At 45.3% G+C, this 14522-nt stretch overlaps 1 protein-coding gene across 1 annotated transcript in view; it reads right to left on the reverse strand.

Moving 5' to 3' along the window:
* The window catches only part of LOC123759432 (putative neural-cadherin 2), a gene marked incomplete in the record, with an annotated part of 421093 nt that overhangs the window by 238192 nt on the left and 168379 nt on the right, over positions 1-14522 (reverse strand). Inside the window, 1 exon segment of the mRNA XM_069335240.1 lies at positions 3472-3519.

Here is a 14522-nt window from a genome sequence, read left to right on the forward strand (position 1 = left end):
AAAAAAAAGTTGATTGACAGTTGAGAGCAGAGAGCCGAAAGAGCAGAGAGAGCTCAACCCCCGCAAGCACAACTAGGTGAATACACACACACACACACACACACACACACACACACACACACACACACACACACACACACACACACACACACAGCATGTAAACTACTGCACCTCACGTCGCTGGAAGACAGAAGAGCTTGGGAAGACATGATCACCATATACAAAATTCTCAGGGGAAATTGACAGGGGTAGACAAGGATGGATTACTTAACACGGGTGGTACACGCACAAGGAGACACGAGTGGAAGCTGAGTACCCAAATGAGCCACATAGACATGAGAAATAACTTTTTCAGTGTCAGAGTAGTTAGTAAATGGTATGCATTAGACAGAGATGTAGTGGAGGCTGACTCCATACACAGTTTCAAATATAGATATGATAGAGCCCAGTAGGCTCAGGAACCTGTACACCAGTTGATTGACGGTTGAGAGGCGGGACCAAAGAGCTCTTTGGGTCTTTAAGCTTTAGAGCTCTAACTCTTTACAGCTAAAGAGCTCCGTCTAAGAGCTAAAGCTACACCCAGCAAGCACAGACAGACAAGCCTACACCGCCTGCACTGCATGACAATTGGCACACCTATCGCTGATTAGCGCCAGGCGCCGGCCACAATATATGTAGTTTGCAGCAAAACTGTTAATTTTTTGCGTCTCTGTAATGAAGATAATGTTACAGTTTGGGCGCTTTTAATTACCGCAGTGTGAGAACTGAAAGCTATATTTTGAGAGGAGGAGGAATATATATATATATATATATATATATATATATATATATATATATATATATATATATATATATATATATATATATATATATAGCGAGGATCCAGGTGAGGTAGAGATAGCAAGCAGCCAGGTGAAGTAGAGATAGCGAGGAGCTAGGTGAGGTAGAGATAGCAAGCAGCCAGGTGAGGCAGAGATAGCAAGGAGCCTGGTGAGGAAGAGATAGCAAGCAGCCAGGTGAAGTAGAGATAGCGAGGAGCCAGGTGAGGAAGAGATAGCGAGGAGCCAGGTGAGGTAGAGATAGCAAGGAGCCTGGTGAGGAAGAGATAGCAAGCAGCCAGGTGAGGCAGAGATAGCGAGCAGCCAGGTGAGGTAGAGATAGCGAACAGCCAGGTGAGGTAGAGGTAGCAGAGAGCCAGGTGAGGTAGCGATAGCGAGGAGACAGGAGCCAGGTGAGGTAGAGATAGCGAGGAGACAGGTCAGGTAGCGATAGCGAGGAGCCAGGTGAGGTAGAGATAGCAAGCAGCCAGGTACACCCCAGGATGCCGTGGGGTTGGGAAGCTGGACATTACCGAGATGAAGCGCCTCCACACAGATGAGAGGCAGAATACCTCCTGCCTCTGATCTCTGTTGATCCAGATTATTTTTATAAACAAATCCGACTGTTCGAGCCATTTACGATATGAACCAGTCTCTAAGATTCAGTTAAGAGATTATCCAGCTTAAGTACGCTCCTATCTCTCACTTAGGGGCCATCCCTCCCTCCCTCTCCAAGAGACGGGTGGATGCTGAGACTCTCAGTGTGGAGATACATGGCTGAAGATGCAGGGCAGTGTGGCTACAGGCAGGAGTAGAGGTGCTCGCATCAGCGTCTCTTTCTCCTGCGGGATCTCCTTTGGAAATGGTTCACAAGCCTTGTTGACACTCGAGAAATTCCCAGCTTGAGGGATCGCAGAGGTATATGTAGATTTTTACCGTGATTTGATAAATAAATATATGAGTTCGTGTATGGAATCTTCCTTCACTTTCTAATACATGAGTTCGTGTATGGAATCTTCCTTCACTTTCTAATACATGAGTTCGTGTATGGAATCTTCCTTCACTTTCTAATACATGAGTTCGTGTATGGAATCTTCCTTCACTTTCTAATACATGAGTTCGTGTATGGAATCTTCCTTCACTTTCTAATACATGAGTTCGTGTATGGAATCTTCCTTCACTTTCTAATATATGAGTTCGTGTATGTTATCTTCCTTCATTTTCTAATACATGAGTTCGTGTATGGAATCCTCCTTCACTTTCTAATACATGAGTTCGTGTATGGTATCTTCCTTCACTTCCTGTTACAATGCAGTTCCTCTTCTGATATGGCGTTAGTTTGAGGGGAATTCATATGCACTCGCCAACATTTTTTTTAAGATTGGAAGTGGTGTGACATACTGCTGTATACAGAGTCCTGAATTACTGTCTAGATTATGAAGACACTTACGTATGCTTAGCTTATATACATATAGTTATGTTATTGTGTTGAAGACTGCCGGAGGAGCTGAGGAGATGCAGCTGTGAGATGGCTGACCAAGATCTTTATCTCTTATCTTTATTACCTTGCATTTGTTGGAGGTAAACTCTAGCAGCCACCTGTTACGCCACTAACAGTCCTCTCAAGTTTTCTTGCGGCCCTGTGCAGTCTTGCCCATGTCTTCCTGTATCATCTTGTAGTCTTCCTATGGAGAAAGACTGCTCCCTGTAGGGGGTTGAGCTTCGGCTCTTTAGACCCGCCTCTTAACTATCAATCAACTGGTGTAGAAATTTCTGAGCCTATTGGGCTCCATCTCCTCTACATTTGAAGCTGTGTATGGGGTCTGCCTGTACTATATATATATATGTACGTGTGTGTGTGTGTGTGTGTGTGTGTGTGTGTGTGTGTGTGTGTGTGTGTGTGTGTGTGTGTGTGTGTGTGTGTGTGTGTGTGTGTGTGATCACGCGCGTACGCATGTGCATGTGTGTATTTTTCATATTTACTTGCATTAATAATATATATAACTAAGCCAGCTTTGTATGTGTAATTTACAGTCATCATAATGTCATTATACTCCAAGAAAAAAATCCCGGAACACAATTGAATGAACGAAAAAAAAACATAATTATGGAAGAAGGAAAAAGATAAAATCCTGGAATATTTCAGGATTTAAGCGGAATCAGAGTCGAATTGAGGGAAAAAGTAATTTAATTGCATTTTACGGAATCAGAACAAACCTGGAACGCTTCTGGATGAAGAAGAGGATCTGGAATGGGAGAAAAACACAAAATCTGGAATTCAATTGGATTAAGGAACGAGACGAAGAAAAAGTTCTTGGAATGTCCCGGAATTATAGACTGGGCGAGGGGGGGGGGGGAGGGAGGGTGAGGATATGAGCTATATTCCCGTTCTGGAACTTGAGTTCCTCTATCAGTTCCAGATGATTCCATGGATGGTCCTGGAAAGCCTGAGAGGAGGAGAAGGAGAAGGAGAGGGAGAAGAAGAATAAAGTGCAACTTACAGAAATTAGATGGAGGATAGGTGGGAAGGGAATAGATGGAAACAATGGAATGGAAGAAGAAAGATGGAATATTTAAATCCCTCATAATAATATATATTTACAATGCAATAAACGAGGACACTATATAGTGTTATTATAAAGGTTTACTTTACCTTATTTAGCGTGCAGGTGACTGAGACCTTCCTTCAAGTTTCCTTCACCTGAGAGGGAAGAGAAAGATGGAGGAGTGTTATACAGAGGGAATAACTCGTAGGGAATTAATAAAGTTAATAAAAATTAATAAAACTAGTAAAAAAATAATTGACTTCATATATTGACTTGGCTGTACGAGTCTTTCCAGGTGTAGCAGCAGTGGTGGTGAGTGCTACTATATATATATATATATATATATATATATATATATATATATATATATATATATATATATATATATATATATATATATATATATATATACACCTGTCCCTTCATAAGTTGTGTTTTAGCTATATGTTAGTAAGATGACATAAGACAAAAAAGACAGTTTTGCTTCTGAAATAAAAACTTTTCCCAATTATATTATAATAAGTTCTAACATTTTATACAGAACATTATAAAGAATAATTTATACAAAGGGAATAGAAACTATGAGAACAAAGCGTCGGGCCAGGACGGCTACACAGCACATGGAAGGGATATGACAGGACCTGGGATAGGGCTGAGTGAAGCAACGATGCCCAACCATTTGAACCATCGGGGGATCGAACGCGGAACTGCAACAATCAAGGACGTCGCTCCACCAACCAACCCTCGTGGCTGGATACATCATGCATGAAATTATGTCTTTCAAATACCAGCTTTTTAACCATAAAATATATTCCCAGCATTTACCGTCAGAAACCAGGTAAGTAATATATTTCAGCAATACTGCCCATGAACAGGTTAAAGAGGAGTGGGGTGATCTTCACGAGCCGATATGTCAGAATGTGACTTTGCTTCCACCCCCCCCCCCGATCGATAGTCGAAGTGGTTGGGCATCCGTGTCTAGGTCATACTGGCTCAGTGAGATCTGATTAATATACCAAGTGTTTATACAAAGTCCAACCGTTCCACCTGTAGTTCTGAACGCTGAGGAAGCTTTATATGAAGCTTACAGAGTGTGTACACCATTTCTGATGTTATGTATCACACGATACATTACGATCGTAATATTCGGGTTTCAGAATTACACACACACACATTTGGTAAAGTCTACTTTTAGCACTCTCTCTCTCTGATAATTATACATCCTACATCATGGAAAGTCTGAAGACGCTCCTTCAGTCCTAACCTGAAGGGGTGGGAGGCAGGTGAACAGGCAGGCAGCAGACAGGGAGAAGGCAGGGAACAGTCAAGCAGGCAACCAGGCAGGCAGGCAGACAAGCAGGCAGATAAACAGGCAGGCAGGCAGGCAGGCAGGCAGGCAGGCAGGCAGGCAGGCAGGCAACCAGGCAGGCAGGCAGACAGGCAGGCAGGCAGGCAGGCAGGCAGGCAGACAGGCAGGCAAACAGGCAGGCAACCAGGCAGGCAGGCAGACAAGCAGGCAGATAAACAGGAAGACAGGCAGGCAGACAGGCATGCAAACAGGCAGGCAGTCAGGCAGGCAAACAGGCAGGTAAACAGGCAGTCAAGCAGGCAACCAGGCAGGCAAACAAGCAGGCAAGTATATACTCAACTCCCAACCTGTTGATCCAGCGGCACAACTTTAATTTATAAGGAAGCATTAATTAGCAACTTGGTACATTGTGTAATATGTTGGTGGTATGTTGGGTGGCTACATGTTGGGGAGGGTGGTATGTGGGTGGAGGGGGGGGGGAGAGTTAGAGATGTCGAACAGGTAATGTGGTATGGCTGAGCGGTGGGGTGGTGGGGGGAGGGGGTATATTGGAAAATAATATATTCAGGTTGTAGAGAAGATAGTTTATGTTTACATCTTGTGTAGGTAGTATGTGGTATACATATGGATATGTTGGTCTATGTGGTATGTGGATATGTTGGTGCGAGTGGTATGTAAGATGGTACTTTAGTGTCAATGACATGTGGAATGTTATATTAAGATAGATAGAATGAGACGGAATGTTGGATACGTGGGACGGTATGTTGCATGATATGTAGGACTGTATGTTGGATGATATGTGGGAGGATATGTTGTCATGTCCGGGCGACAGCTTTGACATGACTCAAACGTGTTGAGCTGTTCGTTTATTTACAAATATGAAGGTAGAAACACAGCATGAAAACAGAAGCTGAAGACAAAAGAAGAGAGAGGAACTACACCAACAAACGAAGAGAAACGAAGAGAAACGCAGAATGAGAGAACTACAACAACAAGATCAGCAATAACAACCACAACACTTAACAACCAATGAACACCTCCAATTTAAGCTTCACAAACTACTGACGAGGCTCGTTCCCTCATTTTCCCACTCCCTAAATAAATAACAACTGTTTCCCCTAGCCAGAAACGCACCAACCCAAACAACCCACTTAACCTATCGACGTCGATGCACAGAAAACGTCACAACATTAGGGGGGTGCTTTGATTGTTTACTAATACGTCGAATTTTTACCGGATTTGTCGATCCTGAAAGGAATGTGTGTGTTCAGAGCGAGAGAAAGAACAGGATTCGCCTCTCAGGGGGGCGAAGGGCAGCTCTCCTACAGCGTGGAGCTCCCCGCTGGCCTGCCCGAAGACTCCTGAAGGGTACCTGGAGTGACGAAGGGCAGCTCCTACAGCGTGGAGCTCCCCGAAGACTCCAGAAGGGTACCTGGAGTGACGAAGGGCAGCTCCTACAGCGTGGAGCTCCCCGAAGACTCCTGAAGGGTACCTGGAGTGACGAAGGGCAGCTCCTACAGCGTGGAGCTCCCCGAAGACTCCTGAAGGATACCTGGAGGGACGAAGGGCAGCTCCTACAGCATGGAGCTCCCCGCTGGCCTGCCCGAAGACTCCTGAAGGATACCTGGAGTGGGAAAGGCCGCAAGCCACACCGTGGAGCTCCCCGCTGGTCTCCTCTGCCGGAAAAGGCTTCCTGAATACTTTATTTTATCTGAAAAATGCAAATATTCTTCATAGATATTCTCCTTGCATAACGGTTGGACCATTGTTCTTTAAAGCCGCTGGACTTTTCTAAACGATAACCTTCGAATTCGTCTATTTTTGTTTTAAATAATTACGATGTATTTTATATATATATATATATATATATATATATATATATATATATATATATATATATATATATATATATATATATATATATATATATATATCACGTTAATACTGAACGTTCCGTTGTATAGTTAGTAACAGCATGAAATTTGAATCATGTAGTCGATTTCTTTGTGTGTGTTTGTCTCTCTCAACGTCTCTCTCTCTCTCTCTCTCTCTCTCTCTCTCTCTCTCTCTCTCTCTCTCTCTCTCTCTCTCTCTCTCTCTCTCTCACGGTACTAACCGTTCAATCTGGAAGTTTCTGAATTTTCACAAAGTGCTTTTTTTTCATCTGGAGCTTGTTAGTGGAGTGAGTGGTTTTCTGTGGCCCTTTGTGGCACGGGGCCACTTGTGGACCCTGGTGATACGAGGCCACTAGTGGCCCTTGGAGACACGGGGGCCACATATGACCCGCAGCTGCTGGTGCCAGCACCTTCTACCCCCACCGCTCCACCAGTCCTGCCAGCAGGGTCTCCAGATCGTCAGAGGCCTCCAGGAAGGTCTCACTCAGGCTTTGATGATCGTATACCTGCTGGAGGGTAATGTTTGAGTGTCAACACCGTTCCCTCCACTCGACTCCTTCCTCAATATCGCTGGGCTTGGGCTCTATCCTCGTCTCTGCCTCCGGCACAGATTAGTGCCAGTAGTTTACCAAAGAGTAGTACTATAGTTTGGCGTCACTGAAGACTCCACGATTGGATCTTTAGATCGAGACAAAGATGGGTCTTCCGGTATATACTTCTGATTGAGGGTATTGGGTGAGCCTCGCGATGTTCCCAGAGCAGATATGTACTGCAAGGAGTACATGTCTGCTCTACATGTCACTGCAACATTGCTAATACACTTTATGTATTAGCAATGTTGCAGTGATTGATCCATCCGCATATATGGTGAGGGTTGGAGTTATTAGGATCTCTCTCTCTCTCTCTCTCTCTCTCTCTCTCTCTCTCTCTCTCTGCCCAATCACTTGGGCTGGGCGATAGAGCGACGGTCTGGCTCCATGCAGGTCGACGTTCAATCCCCGACCGTCCAACTGGTTGGGCACCATTCCTTCTCCCCCTCCCCCCGTCCCATCACAAATCCTTATTCTGACCCCCTTCCAAATGCCTTCCCGTCCCTTTCTTTAAAACACACACTCTCCCTCTCTTTCTCATTCTGCTCCCCCCCTCATCTCTCACCTCAACACCTGCCCGTGTATGTGTAGTGCAGCAAACACCGTGTTGACAACGACTCCTCTCTCACTTACCGCACAGATATTCAACACCACCTCACTTGACTGTAGACACACAGCAGTAACTTTCATTTTCCGAGCGCGAGCCTTGGTGCACACGCGCCTGCAGGAGGAGGAGGAGGAGGAGCAGAGAACAGAAGAACAGAAGAACAAACAAGAGGAAACAGGAGACTACCTCAGGAGCATGTCATGTCTTCAGGTGGTGTTCATTCAATTTAATTCATGCGCTGGTGTTGTTCCCTTGTTTGAGCTTCTTGATTCACAGGCCTCGTGGGAGGGGGGGGGGGGTATGGAGCGTCGCTCGACGAGTGTTGCTTAAATCCGGACAGATGGCGCTGCTCAGTATTGGATTTTGTATACGCAACATTGTTCACAGGTGCTGTTTTGATTAAAAAAAAAAGCTGACCACAGCAGCTGTGGGAAAACTCAGACAGACTTTAGCAACGTGGACAAGAGATCCGACAGACCTGCGCCAGGCGAACCTCAGAGTTAAGTCCACAGACAGATGGACGGGCAAGGTGCTGACAGATTCACCTACAGAAGGACGGAACAACTGTCCTACTAGCAGATGGACGGAAGGAGACAGCTAACAGGAGGGTAAAACCCTTCGGTGACAACTTTCCCCTTAATTGCGTTTTTGTACTAAATGTTTTTAGTTCCAAAACCTCCTTTTTTTCTCTATGTATTTATAGCCACTGTCCACACGGGTGAACTACTAGTTAACAACGGCGGAGAGAGAGAGAGAGAGAGAGAGAGAGAGAGAGAGAGAGAGAGAGAGAGAGAGAGAGAGAGAGAGAGAGAGAGAGAGAGAGAGAGAGAGAGAAATATTGCTACACCGAAGAGAAGTGTGTGAAAGGCCGGCTGGGGGTTAAAATGCTTTACTGCTGGCAAATGTCAACACAAAAATTGGGGGTGGACAAGAGGCCAGGGAGACTGGCTGACAGTGTGCCTCAGTGGCAGTCAAACTGTGAGTCACTGTCACACGATCAGTGACTGTAAACTGGTCACAGTGTCTGTGAAACGATTAGAGTGGCACTGCAACTGTGAAACGGGTAAAAATGCAGGAACACGAAGTTATCGCTTGAATCTGCAAGTATATCAAGGTAAGTACACACACACACACACAGAGGAAGTAACAGGGTAGATAAGGCTAAACTGTTTAACACGGGCGATATGCGAACAAGGGGACACAAGTGGAAGCTGAGTACCCAAATGAGCCACAGAGACGAATTGTTCAGGAACACAGAAAGAAATTGTTCAGTGTCCGAGTAGTTAACAGATGGAATGCATTAGGCAGAGATGTGGTGGTGGAGGCTGACTCCATACACAGTTTCAAATGTTGATATGATAAGAGCCCAGTAGGCTCAGGAATCTGTACACCAGTTGATTGACAGTTGAGAGGCGGGACCAAAGAGCCAAAGCTCAACCCCCGCAAGCACACCTACGTGAGTACACACACACACACACAAGAGTCTCGCGGACGAGCTGAAAATGTTCACGTTTCGAAGAGCTTCGGCTCTTTGGTCCCGCCTCTCAACTGTCAATCAACTGGTGCACAGATTCCTGAGCCTACAGGGCTCTATCATATCTACATTTGAAAGGTTCTGAAAGGTTGCTTGCACAAGCTTCTAAATGCAGTTCTAATGTTGACCAACCTAGCATATGCCGCTGATGATATCCTTTTGATGTGGTCTTCAGGAAACAAGTTACACACACACACACACACACACACACACAAACACACATACACACACACACATGAAGAAACCACCCCCACACGTCCACATATTATATACATTTGTATATAATTTTTATATATATTATGCATATATAAAATTTGTATATATATTATGTATATATTATATATCATATTATATACATGTCTCTTGGCCACCTTCCCAGTGGAGTTTGGAGCACTCAACACAAGGTATATTATGAACTTTTTAAAACAAGAACCATCTTGGGTGTACTGTGGTGTCTGGAGGTGGGAGGGGAAGGGAGAGAGAATGATGGGAGGGAAGGGAGGGAGGGAGGGATAGGACAGGGACAGAAGGAGGGAGTAGGAGGGAAAGTGAAGGATGGAGGAAGGAAGGGTGGAGCTTCTGCGATGGTAGTGAAAATAAATGATGGAACAGAACAAAATGGAAAGGTGGGAATATGAGACAGAGAGAGATAGAGAGAGATAGAGAGAGATAGAGAGAGAGAGAGAGAGAGAGAGAGAGAGAGAGAGAGAGAGAGAGAGAGAGAGAGAGAGAGAGAGAGAGAGAGAGAGAGAGAGAGAGAGAGGAGAGAGGCGGACAGTCCGGGTCGGCCCTCATGCCCCTCTTAAAGGGGCATTTGGCCCCTATTTACCCCCTTTTGGGGAGGGATATGTAGGGAGACCTAAACCCTGGGTCGACCCACCAACCCACGGAAGCCCCATCTATTGTGCTATAAATGAACGAAAAACAAGTGAGCATCAGGACTCATAAGCGAGCTAAACACAATCAAAACAATACACACTAAATATTAATATAACCAAACCCGTGAAATATGTTCAAGGAAATACTCCTTGGGAAGGAAAATGTGGCTTAAAAATGCAAAAACTGACGTATATTTGATGAAAATGTGACTTGCAAATGGCGGGCTTAACGCTGTTAACCGCACCGCCAGCCACACTGACGGAGTAATTAATTAATCTGCAATAATATAATGTTAAATCCGCTCCAAGTTCCAAATCCCTCCAGAAGACCAGCTGGCGCTGTGAGTTACTACTTATTGTTATGATTTGTTGTGTGTGTGTGTGTGTGTGTGTGTGTGTGTGTGTGTGTGTGTGTGTGTGTGTGTGTGTGTGTGTGTGTGTGTGTGTGTGTGTGTGTGTGTGTACTCACCTAATTGTACTCACCTACAATTCCCACCTATAACTCCCACTTCATGGGAGCCGGTCGGCCGAGCGGACAGCACACTGGACTTGTGATCCTGTGGTCCTGGGTTCCCAGGACCACAGGATCCCAGGCGCCGGCTCCTGGTGAGTACAATTAGGTGCAAAATGGGCAAAAGTTTCTTTCACCCTATGCCCCTGTTACCTAGCAGTAAAAATAGGTACCTGGGTGTCAGCTGTCACGGGCTGCTTCCTGGGGGTGGAGGCCTGGTCGAGGACCGGGCCGCGGGGACACTAAACGCCCCGAAATCATCTCAAGATAACCTAAGTGTGCTTGCGGGGGTTGAGCTCTGGCTCTTTAGTCCCGCCTGTCAACGGTCAATTAACTAATGTAAAGGTTCCTGAGCCTACTGGGTTCTATCATATCTACACTTAAACACACTTGTGTGTGTGTGTGTGTGTGTGTGTGTGTGTGTGTGTGTGTGTGTGTGTGTGTGTGTGTGTGTGTGTGTGTGTGTGTGTGTGTGTGTGTGTGTGTTTGTGTAATTTTGTGTGTGTGTGAAAAAGAAAGAGAGAGATAGTAAGGGAGATAAAACGAGAGACAGATATAAAGAAAGAGAGAGAGAGAGAGAGAGAGAGAGAGAGAGAGAGAGAGAGAGAGAGAGAGAGAGAGAGAGAGAGAGAGAGAGAGAGAGAGAGAGAGAGAGAGAGAGAGAGAGCATATTCCTGGACGTGAATACGTAATTTTCGTTGTAACTTGGAATGAGAAAACACATCTCCTTACACTAGAGTCCGGGCGCAATTTCACCGCCATTTTGCACGACAGGAAGCCATTTAGAGGCTTTCTTGCATCCCCAGTTTGGGTGAATGGGAGGAGGAAGAGGAAGAGAAGAAACAAAACGAGGAGGTGGAAGGAGGAGGAAATTTTAGAGTAAGTACCTTGGAGGTGCTTGTGACATGAATGAAGACTAACTGTACAACGCCCCTTCCCTTACCTCATATTTCTCTCTCTCTTTCTCGCTCTCTTTCCCTTTCCTTCTGTCTCGTTCTTTCCGTTTTTTGTCTCTCCCTCACTCTCATTCTGGCTCTTCCTGACCCTCTAATATTCCTTCGTATCTTCCTGTCTGGCTCTTTTTCCCTCCGTTTCTCTCCTATGTTTCTTTCCCTCCGCGTCTCTCTCTTTCTTTCTCTCTTTCACTCTCTCTCCCGTGAGCAGGTTGCCGGAAGGAGAGGAGGGGACCGCGAGCCGGCAGGTGCCACCACAATCAGTCAGGTCCTCAGGGGTTAATTATTGCTCTTTATGGCCGTTTGTTCTCTCTCTCTCTCTCTCTCTCTCTCTCTCTCTCTCTCTCTCTCTCTCTCTCTCTCTCTCTCTCTCTCTCTCTCTCTCTTTCTCTCTCTCTCACCCTTCATTGAGCATCGAGCAGGATGCTTCATTCAGGCTTGAGCACCGTGTTTCACGGAGTCTAATGCAACATGCTTCACTGAACCCTGCGCTAGTGAAGCATGGTTCCTGGTTAGGAACCATGCTTCCTGGTTAGGAAGTTAGTGGTTCCTGGAAGTTAGACAGCCGTTACGGGCTGCTTCCTGTGTGTGTGTGTGTGTGTGTGTGTGTGTGTGTGTGTGTGTGTGTGTGTGTGTGTGTGTGTGTGTGTGTGTGTGTGTGTGTGTGTGTGTGTGAACAAGCTTCACTGAGCCCTGAACAACATGCTTCAGGAAACCCTTATACAAAAGCCTTCGTAAACCATCATGCAACAGGTATGAGGCGGCGTGTTTTAAAACACTGTTTCAGCGTACAGTTACACCGTGGAGTCCCTCCCACAGTGCTGCCGGGGCCCGGGAGCTACAACCCACCGGTCACACACATGAAGGACGAGTAATATCCACATATAGACTCCGCCTGCTCCGCCTACATATGTAAATACTCATCCAATACTGGATGAGTATTTAATATGTAGTGCTTCGTCTATGTGTAGTCTTGTAAGGTCGTTGAATCTTAGATGTAGGCCGTGTTGGTCAGGATTTCTCTGATGAAGATCTGGCTGCGTGCATAAATGATGTATTTTTTGTATGGAACCTTGTTCTAAGTGCATTGTCAGGCACTTCGAAGAGATGCTTTTGTCTTGGCAATATATTGAGATCACTGGGGCCGACAGTCAAGTAAATTTAAAGACAAAATTTTCTTTCTTTCAAGAAGTTCTACTTAGTGTCGGGAGAGTTCTTCCTATACAAGTTACCAGTTATCTTACTCTTGTGGCATATGGGGAGTTCTATCTTCTGGCCGGTGTCGGTAGAGGTCAGATTTCCTTCACCTTCCGGCGGGTCACCTTCCTTTTAACTGTCACTTCGACATAGTCATTCGAGTGTTCGGTGTCAACATAGACTTGCCTTAATTACAGTGTTCGTCGTCAACTGGAGCGCGGATGACTTGGGCGATAACAACATATTCACTTTTATTTTCAATTATTTTCGCAGGTGTTTTTCAATCTGAATTTTGTGTTAACTGGTGTCTGTTTTTTAGTGTTTTAGCGGCAGCAAACACAGCCAACGAGATGCACACAGGATTTCAGACAGAGTTATCTATCGATAGAGAGAGGCGGGGAAAGGGGGCATTACGAGACCTTTCGGAAAAATGCAGGCGATGAGTCACAATAACGTGGCTGAAGTATGTTGAACGGCCAAATTCGTTCTCATCGACTTGAGAATGGTCCAGGACGGACCGAAACGTCGTCGTCCCTTCACTTTCTAGTGTGTGTGGTCTGGTCAACTTTTGAAAAAACTTCCTCATCTCTTGTTGGGTCATCACCCTGAGTTCCACAACCCAGCGAACTGTGTGGACCCTGAACAACCTCGTTAGGATGTTGGTTACTAAGCTCCACTCTGCCTACTGCCTCCCTCCCCCCCCCCCCCCTTGAGTGCAAGTCACTGAGGCACTTTTCAGCATGTTGGCCATCGTCTCCAGTGACAGTCGTTGAAGCTCTCCACCTCTGCATATTGGCCCTCTTCAGTGCCAGTCACTCAGGCCCCTTTTTTGCAAGTTAGCCTTTTTCGTCGCACCCAACAAAGTCACATATATTTCTGGTCTCCCTTTGGCAGATGCAGAGTGTGTTTGGGTTGTTTATCTTGCCCAGAGCTGTGCACAGTGGCCAGGCTCTCCTCCTCTTACCACGATTTGCCTGCACAATTTCAGGTTTGCAGTTAAAATGTTTGCATACAGGTAGAGTCAGAGGAACGCATGCACGTGTAGGCACACGCAGGGAGGTATATATGAGTTGATACTATCATACTCCACAATTTGTTATATATATATATTTATACATCACTTTAACTCTATGACTCCTCAAAGGATTCGAACCCAGGATACCAAGGGGTCTCCCCATAAACAGCACTGGTACTCTGACCACTGCACCAGCGATCGTCTCATATATTGTATATATGATGTATGCATGTATTGTATATATATATAAGATTAGAAAATCATTTTAATGCAATGAGGTGACTTGAACTGGCGTTTTGGTGATTCCCAAACACCTGCCTTAACGCGCTCGGCCACGATAGGACAAAACCACATCGACCCGAAACTCTACTGAATTCACTGTGAGGTTCTGGAGGCCCGAGCTGGTGCCCAACAAAATTTTACTATAGGCCCGCCTACACTATGGCCTGCGAGAAATGGCGTTCAAAACTTTACACCACTTCTTAAAGATCTCAATAATAACTACGCATGAAACAATAAGAACTACGCATAAAACAATAAGAACTACGCATAAAACAATAAGAACTACGCATGAAACAATAAGAACTACGCATGAAACAATAAGAACTACGCATGAAACAATAAGAACTACGCATGAAACAATAAGAACTACGCATGAAACAATAAGAA

Source organism: Procambarus clarkii, chromosome 32 (assembly GCF_040958095.1).
Source record: "Procambarus clarkii isolate CNS0578487 chromosome 32, FALCON_Pclarkii_2.0, whole genome shotgun sequence".
Taxonomy (NCBI): Eukaryota; Metazoa; Arthropoda; class Malacostraca; order Decapoda; family Cambaridae; genus Procambarus; species Procambarus clarkii.